At 48.1% G+C, this 9395-nt stretch overlaps 1 pseudogene; it reads left to right on the top strand.

Annotated features, from left to right (window-relative positions):
* Positions 1-4444: 4444 nt before the first annotated feature.
* On the top strand, positions 4445-5621 carry Eif4e2-ps1 (eukaryotic translation initiation factor 4E family member 2, pseudogene 1; annotated as a pseudogene).
* Positions 5622-9395: the final 3774 nt, after the last annotated feature.

Here is a 9395-nt window from a genome sequence, read left to right on the forward strand (position 1 = left end):
TGAGCAAGGCAAGGGACCCAATCCAGTAAGCAGCACCCTCCAAGGCCTTTGCATCAACTCCCGCCTCCAGGTTCCTGCCCTGTGTGAGTTCCTGTTCTGACTTCCTTTGGTGATAAACAGTGATATGGGGGTATGAGCTGAATAAACACTTTCCTGTCCAACTTGCTTCTTGGTCATGGTGTTTCATCCCAGCAATGGGAACCCTAACCAAGACATCACATTCCTTTGGTCTGTTATTGATACCTGGTCTATGGTGAACAGATGTTCATTCACATCTCCCTAGGAAAGAACCAAGACGGGGTCGGGAGAAGTAGTTTCTTTGCTGCTAGGATGAAAAGACATGCAACCGAGGCTAAGATTACTTTAAGTATCTGTGGGGATCATCCCAAAGTAGCCATCGTCTCCAATGCATGATGGCACTGCACGCCTCCTTGCTATGGTAGCAGTTATATTGATCCTGCATCTCTAATAATATGCAACTATGGGTATCCATCTTTACAAAGAATCTCTTCTTCTTCTTCTCCTCCCCCTCCTCCTCCTTCCATCAGACTGTGTTTGCCAAAGAGTTAAGAAAGAGGTTGATTCAGGAGGGACCTTAGAATAAGCATGGGGGATTTGAGGCTTTGATGAGCCCCATGGTGGAGTCCAGGCCTTCTAATGTATAAAAGGCTACAGTGAATCTGAATGACTTAGATTGGCATTGAAACTGCATGTTAGATGCCTAGGCAGTCAGGAGTGGGTGAGAAAGGGGGAAATTAGATAAAGGAGTCTCCCTGGGTCACTCAAAGGTAAATGGTAACCAGGTGGTGGTGGTGGTGGAGGTGGTGGTGGTGGTGGTGGTGGTGGTGGTGGTGGTGGTGGTGGTGGTGGAGATGGAGGTGGAGGTGTTGTTGGTGGTGGTGATGATGATGGAGGTGGAGGTGGTGGTGGTGGTGGTGGAGGTGGTGGTGCTGGTGGTGGTGGAGGTGGTGGTGGTGATGATGATGGTGGAGGTGTTGGTGTTGGTGGTATTGGTGGTGGTGGTGGTAGTGGTGCAGGCCTTGAATTCCAGCACTCCTAGGAGGCAGGTGGATCTCTGTGAGTCCAGTCTGTAGTCTGATCTACAGAGAGTTCCAGGACATCCGGGGCTACGCAAAGAAACCCCCATCTCAAACAAACAAGGAAAAAAGTAAACGGTCAAGATTCGTGTCAATCCAGAGATCCTACGGAACTATTTCACAGAAAGCCAATTATTATGCTTACATGCTTTTGAAGAGCTTTTAGAGTCTGAATAACAGTTTACCAAAGGGGTGGAAGAAGTACAGATAATTCCCCTTGTGTTTGCTGCTATGGCAGAAAGAGGTATCCTGAGGGAGCTGCTGCCCTAGCCGCTTCCTTAATGGAGTCTGTCTGCAGCTGAGGACTATGCAGGATTCACCTGTTAAACCGTAGGCTGACTGGTCCTCTACAAATGTGAAGAAAGTTTGGGCATGGGTGGATGGCAGCTGTGCCTTGGTTCCTGGAAGCCCCCAGGAGCACCAGGGGCAGTGGGTACAGGGAATGACAGAGGTCTGACATGGTGGGGCTGCTGAAAAGGTGTGGTTGATCTGGAACACCAGTTCTCGCCTTCCTGATGCTGTAACCCTTTAATACAGCTCCTCATGTTGTGCTGACCCCCAATCACAAAATTATTTTCATTGCTACTTGATAGCTGTAATTTTGCTACTGTCATGAATCATAATGTAAATATATGATGTGCAGGATATCTGATATCAACCCACATGGGAACCACTGGTCTAGGTTGAGCAATGATCTCTCAAGGGAATGCTGTGTACATTTCTCCACTGTGGGAAGCATGAGGCTGTGGTCAGAGACTGTTTTCTCATGCTAGGGACTTTTGAGCATCCAAGTGGAGGCAAATGTGGCAGGATTTTTGTTGAGCCAAAGTGGTATGAGACAATGCACTTAGGAGCCAAATCCGGTGCTCATGAACCTCTGATAGGCCTTAAAGCCTGGTCAGTCATCAAAAATACAAATGCTAGGACAGCACAGGGAAGAACAATGAAGCGCGTCCCAGAGTATGTGATTGATGTCTACACGTGCCCTAAAGCTGGACCTTATTTGCCTGGTCCAGGACCTTTCAGCAGCTGGGTGTGACTGAAGGAGGCCAGCAGCCAGATGCAGCTCACCGCCCAGTCTGTCAGACCCAGATAACTGCTCCTGGCACAGCAGATGAGATCTTGAACTTGCCCCTGCTTAGTACCCAGCTAGACCAAGCAGAGTGTGCCAGTCAGACCAAGCTCCTATCCCTCCTCCAAGATATGGGATATGTTCAGCAGTCACATAGCAGTACCTCAAGATGAGGGACGCTAACAGCTCACGAAGAATGATAAGGTATTTCTTCCCATCCATGTTGCTGTTCCCACGTTTCTATTGTTTTTTTCGCTTTACCCTTTTGTTTATAATATTCCCCTAGCAGCTGAAACCTGAGACCAACTCTCATTTGCCTGGAATAGTGCATGGGGAGGGGGTTTTGGAGTGCCCACCCACACTCTGTAAAAAGGCTTCCATCTACAATACTAACCTTGACTGTTGTGCAGATTTTTTAAAGCATGTAAAAGATGGAAAAGTGCAGTGGTGGAAAATCAGCGCACACAGGTGCAGGGGCCAGGAACAGCTGTCACATCCTTGTGAGATCATATTCATGTGAGTTTCATAGTTGGATATGGTGCAGATGATACCTAAGCGTGACTGGGCAAACCCTACAGCAATCTGTGATATGAGAACATCAGCTAAGGTGTTGAAACACAGAGAGTACCCCGCACATAGAGGGTAAGAGAAGGCATGTGCAGATGCCCGAACAAGAGGTAGTCCTCAAGTATTAGTTATGTCTCCCTCTGCTGTGACAAAGTGCATGACAACATCGACTTAAGGAGGAAAAAGTGTATCCTGGATCACAGTCCAAGGACAAAGACCATTGTGTCAGAGAAGGCATGGTGGTAGCAGGAATGTGAGCCGGCTGGTCTGGTCATGGTACATCCTTGGTCATGGAACCAGAGAAGAGAGGTGGAGGGGGAGAGGAAGGGGAGAGGAGGGCAAGGGAAGGAGGGAGGGAGAGAAAAAAGAGGAGAGGGAGAGAAGACAGATGAGCAAGAGAGAGGAAGGGAAGGGGAGGAAGAGAGAGAAAAGAAGGGACAGGGAGAGGAAGAGGGAGAGGGAGGGTTAGGGAGGGAGGGGAAGGAGACAGACAGACAGACAGATAGACAGACAGACAGACAGACAGACAGACAGACAGACAGACAGACACTAGTGCTCAGCTTGCTTTCTCTTCTTTATTTAGTCTGGAACCCTGGACCAGGGAAGACTGTTGACTGCATTCAGGATTTCGGATGATGGTCCCAATGCAATGAACTCAACCTAGAAATTCCTTCATAGACTTGTCCAGGGGTTCGTTTGCTAGGAAATTCAAGATCCAATCAAGCTGACCTAAGATAATCATCACAGTATCTAGCAAGATGGTTTGGCAGGTAAAAGTGCTGTGCTAGCCTGACAAAGTTTGATCCCAGGAACCCACAATGTACGAAGAGACATAACTCCCAAAAGTTATCACACATGCTAAATAAAAGTTGTTTAAAATTTTTAAGGATTAACTACCCCAGAAGTTCCAATACACATTATTGTCATTGCTGTTGGCTGCAATAAGATCAGTTACTGAGAACATCACGTGTGCTGGTTGCAGGATATGCAGAAATAGGGCTGCAGTAAGGGGAAAGCCTCTCTTTACCGTCTAGTATAAAGTCTGCTGGGGAAGAACTGTTGTCAGTGGTCCTGCTCACCTGTACACACAGTGTACTCATGCCATCAGCATGCCAAGCTGTGCTTACTAGCACAAGTTAGCACAGTTACGCTTGCAACCAGTGACTTCCCATTTGGAATTAAGGCCACTCCGCAGTAGGGAACACACCTTGAGTGCCTTAAACTTGGGGGAAACCTGTGACTGGTAAGTTCATAGGCACTAGTGGGGAAGGTACTGCTAAGGTTTGCTGAATGGATATAATGTGACTGTCAAATCGCCTTCCAAATGTTTGCATTTGTGCCCACAGATGTTGCTACTGCCAGCCTTTGTCCAGGAAGCTTCGTTTATGCAGCATTGACTGTGGAGACTCCTAGCTGGACAAGTGCTCAGAATAAGTGACTGTTGTAGGTGACAAAGCAGCCCACAGCTCAGCCCTAGATGGAAGTAAAAGACTAAACCTCTGGCCCAGCAGTGGTTTAGCCTTTAATCCCAGCACTCCAGAGGCAGAGGCAGGCAAATGTCTGAGGTTGATTACCTGAGAGCCAGGGCTACATAGAGAAACTGTCTTGGAAAACACACACACACACACACACACACACACACACACACACACACACACACACACACACAACTGTGAAGCAGTAGTGACAGAGGCGGTGAGACACCTTAAAAGACGGTGACAATGGAGACCATGATCAGAATAAAGAAAGCGGCATGCAGAAAGGTGGTGAGAAGTGTTCAGGTTTGGTCTTGCTGACTATTGTAATGCCATGTGCAGGCCCCCAAGACCTGGGGTCTGTCCACAGCCCCAAGTGACTCTGCCCCCAAATTGTTTCTGATTGGTAAATAAAGATGCCAACAACCAATAGCTGGTTAGAAGACACATAGGCAGGGTTTAGGCTTCATAGGCTTTGGGGCTGGAGGAAAACCATGAGGAGGAGAAGTTAGAGAAGAAGGAGAAGCCACCATGGGTTAGGTGAGCCATAAGAACGTGGCCTGAGGGCTGGCCAATAGGAGTTAAGAGTAGCCCAGATGGTCATAGAATAATAATTTGGGGTTATCAATAGGAAAGTAGAGTCTAATAGCTTAGGTGGTTGCTGTCTCCCCAGCTCTGGTGGTGCTAAAGGCTGTGTGTATCTCATCTGGGAACTGAATGATCAAAGGTGGGGTGGAAACCCTAGGTTGGGATTAAATTATTTGTACAACAGGGAAGGAAGAAACGGTTTGAGCCAAGAGCCAGAGCCACAGCAGGAGGGAGACTATTGTCCCTGGACCAGCAGAGCATCCCTGCAGCGCTTCACCTTTTGGTGCTCTAGGGGACCCCACCCCCTGCATCCCACCAGTTCACAGAGCTATGAGCAGAACATCAGCTGCCTTCACCTCTGTGGAGCAGTTCTGGAAGTTTTACAGCCACATGGTACGTCCTGGGGTCCTGACAGATCACAGTGACTTTCATCTCTTCAAAGAAAGGATTAAACCCATGTGGGAGGACGATGCAAACAAAGATGGGGCCAGGGGATCGTTCGACTTCCGAAGGGCTTAGCTTCCCATTGCCCGGAGAATCTCATCCTGGCAATACTAAGGGAGCCATAATTCTCGTATGGGGAGGAGAGCTGCAGGGCCGTGGTCTCTGTGTGCTTTCAGGAGGACATTATTTCTATAAGGAATAATACCACAAGCAGCCACAGTGCGAATCCAGGATAATCCTCAGCACGTGTTTACCCTACCTCCCAACACCATTATGACCCACACTGACAGCATCAAAACGCCAGGCAGCCTGGACCCCCAAAGGCGCTCTTTTTTTTCTTTTCAAAATCTCTGAAAGCTGCAAGTGAATGTGCCCTGACCCTCTCCCTCTCTGGACAGCACCATCACCGAAGCTGTGTCATTGGAGTCTCTTGTCTGTTGGCACGCTACCTGGAAGACCCTTCTGTCCTGGACGAGAGGAACAGAGAGTGGGGGCACTTCCCCCTCCCTGCTTGTGCCCTTTCTCCTTCCCTTGAAGCCTCTTGCCAGGCTGGGCCAAAGGTCTGCAAGGATAGCCTCTGGTAGACAGGTCAACACCAATTAAATGTTTTCCTTTAAGAGAAGTGCCATGGACATGGTGTCTCTTCACAGCAATAGAAATCCAAACCAAGACACCCTGCAACGAGAGTTACAGAGACTTGTGAACTGCCATGTTTTGGGAAACCAAACCTGGGTCCTCTACAAGAACACCAATGGCTCTTAACTGCCCAGCCATCTCTCCAGCACATTTCTTTTTTGTTCTGTTGTTGTCATTGTTTTGTTTTGTCTTGTTTTCTGAGACAGGGTCTTGATGTGCATCACATGGCCATGCATGTTAGAATCCTTCCAAGCCATGTTCCCTTCTTTAGTCAGCACAGTGACCTCCCCCTCTGCAGTGCCAACAGAACCCAAATGGTGCCACACCCCTGGATCAGACAAAGAAAAGAACAGCAGAGTAGAAACTTCAGTGTCAGAAAAAATTCTCCTCCTTTCCTCACTCTGTGTCCTTGAGAAAGCTGCCTCACCTTTCTGAGCCTCAGATTTTTCAAACAGGCATGGAAGTGCTCACTGCAGCAATGGCTGCCAGGAAGCAGGGCGCTGTGTACTGTAATCATTACCTAATGTCCTTCTCTGAAGCAAAGGCAAGTGAAGAAGTGAAGCTAGCAGCAGTGGACACAGTCCCATCACTCATTGCAAGCTGCGCTTCACCACAATAGAGCATTTGCTCTTCCACAGCCAAGATCAACAGTGAAAGGGAATTGGGATAATATTGATCCTGAGACAGTTGGAACACTGAAAGTTCACAGAACGCACCAGCTTTCTCACGCTGCCCATTGCCAGCTTTGGCCCTGGGTATCTTGTGGAAAAACCTGAAGACAAAGCCTTATGAACCCTTATGGGACCTTCTCTGCAAGTAAGACTGCCACTCCCTGGGTTCAGGGCTGTTCAACTAATTGATGATGAGAAGAACTAATTAATGATGAGAAGGGCACAAAACGGCAGCCAGCTGGGAAAACCCAGGTTGGGTCTGTGGAGGGATTTCCAGGCTCAGCCAGGAAGGGACTTCAGAAGCATAGGGCTAGCTTATTGAAAAACAAAACAAAGCAAAACAAAACAAAACAAAACAAAACAAACAAAAATTCCCAAAACTTGCCAAAAACTCCTTCCCTAGTCTTCTGTGACTTAGGTGAGCCAGGAGGCGTTAGCATCAGCCCAGCTCCAAGAACCATTGCATCCTTGCTGTGCAGACTGAAGAGTGTCTCTCCATCCACCAATTCACATGATTCTAGGGTCCCAGACTGCCACTGTGTCTAGAGACATGTTCTCAGAAGAGGATTTCATTAAAAGGATAGATTTTAACGAGATCAGGACAGACCCAACCCACTATGACTAGCATCCTTATAAGAAGAAGATAAAATATTTAGTCCAGGCAATCACAGAGGGAAGACATATAAAGACAGAAAGATGGCAGCACCCATGCATCAGGGAGAGCGTCTTCTGCTAGGTACTGTCCAGGCCCTGTGAAGGAGGCAGTCTTGCCAACTCCTTTGTCTAAGAACAGAGTCGATGCACACCTGGAGGCTTCCTTGACTTCATTTGTTTTGGTTTTGAGGCAGGGTCCCATTATAGAGCACAGGTTGACCTCGACTCATGATCTTGATCCTGTCTCTACCTCCAGAATGATAAGATGACAAGCATGACAGCAGTTGCCAAGCCATCAGTCGGAGTTCTAGAACAGCAAGTGGCTCGGACCACAGGGACAAAGCCTCAGTGGTGGGGAGGGTGGTGGAGAGTTGCATTTGTACAACCCTCGTAATCTGTAAGTCCCAACCCACCACCAACAAAATGGCCTACCATACAGCCCTATACAGCCCTACCCAGCCCTATTCAGCCCCACCCAGCCTCATCCATCACACTTACCCACACCCTTGTGTTCCTCCTCTAGGCCACCCCAGTCTATAGCCCTGTTTTAGAGTCCAGACAAGAATATGGGCCTGGACACCATCATATAGTATGAGTTACCCTGGACACACAGACACACACACACCTACACCTGAACAATAGTATTTGTTTATGTATCACTGTGATAAGTGTGCAACAGACTTCCTGTATGTTACGTAGAGCCTGTCCCTCAGCCCAGAGGTACTGTTGCCCTGCCTTATTAGATGAAGAAGCTACAGCTCCACACTACCCCCTCTGTCCGTCCTCTGTGTAGAGTGGTGACCCATGGCTCTACATGAGCTGCCATGAGTCAGCATCTTCATCCCAGGAAAATGAGAGGTCATGACAATGAAGACCATCCCCTCCCTAACCTTCCACTCTCCAGACACCAAGCAGTAACAGAAACCCTGCCCTCCAGATTCCCAGGACACAGGGATAGCACATAGACTAAGGAGAAACCGTGGTCTGCACGTCTCTGTGCTGTAACAGTGCTGGGAACAGAAGCAGCCTGGACAGAGCCAGTGGGCCATCGTCTGCCTCAGCCAGCTCATTCCCAGACCCTACATCTCAGTCAGTGCCCAGGCAGTCTGCACTGTGCCAACACCTTACTTCCAAACCAGTCAGCTCCTGCAGGGAGCTCTGAGGACAGTCTCTGATACCATGCACCAGCTGTTGCTTGTCACCTGTGTAGGAACAATACTGGGCACATTTGCTATTTCAACCCATGGTGTGTGTGTGTGTGTGTGTGTGTGTGTGTGTGTGTGTGTGTGTGCAGGCATGTGAAGGGCAGAGGTTCAGTTCTGTGTCTTCTTCAATTGCTTCTCCTCTTTATTTTCTGAGTCAGGCTCTTGTCGAATCTGTTAAGTACCAATTCGGCTAGACTGGTTGGCCAGCAAGCCCCAGGGATCTACCTGCCCGGCACCGGGGTCACAGGTCCCCAAGCTTGCATAGCAAGTCCTCTACCTATAAAGCCATTTCCCCAGCCCAGATTTCTCTTTAAAATTCACACCCATCCACACCGCACACTCAAAAAAAAAAAAATGTCTGCTGGCTTTCAGTGTATATTTGAAACACCAGCCTGACAGGTGATTGTTTCTTTGTGGCTTGGCTGCACTATTGAAAAGTTCAAAGGGCTTTGAAGGATATTTTGCTGTAGAATTCTTCTAAGGGAGAATATCAAATCCATGTCAAGGCAGTGGTATGAGGAAATTTCATCAGGGCATTGAGTCCACAGTGAGTCGATCTGGACTGATTTCCAAACCTGTCAACGAGGAGTCAACTTTATGCCAAAGGGCCTTCTGAAAAACGTGGGATCACAAACTTCGAGGACAGCTTAGCCAGTAAGTTGCTTGTCATGCAAGCACAAGAATATGAGTTATATCTGCAGAACCCACACTGTAAAAACTGGGGTTGATGGTACATGTTCGTCATCCCAGTGCTGAGAAGGTGGTGAAAGACAGATTCCTGGGGCCAGCTGAGCATCACTGGGACCAGCTGAGCCTAACTTTTAAATACTGGGTTAATGAGAGGCACTATCCAATAAAGAAAAGATGGATGACACAAGAGGATGCCCTCCACATGCACACACACACACACACACACACACACACACACACACACACACTAAGTAATAACAATATTTTTTAAAGAATCAGCAGAACAATAACATGTA

The sequence above is a fragment of the Rattus norvegicus genome, chromosome 14 (genome assembly GCF_021556685.1).
Source record: "Rattus norvegicus strain SHRSP/BbbUtx chromosome 14, alternate assembly SHRSP_T2T, whole genome shotgun sequence".
Classification (NCBI taxonomy): domain Eukaryota; kingdom Metazoa; phylum Chordata; class Mammalia; order Rodentia; family Muridae; genus Rattus; species Rattus norvegicus.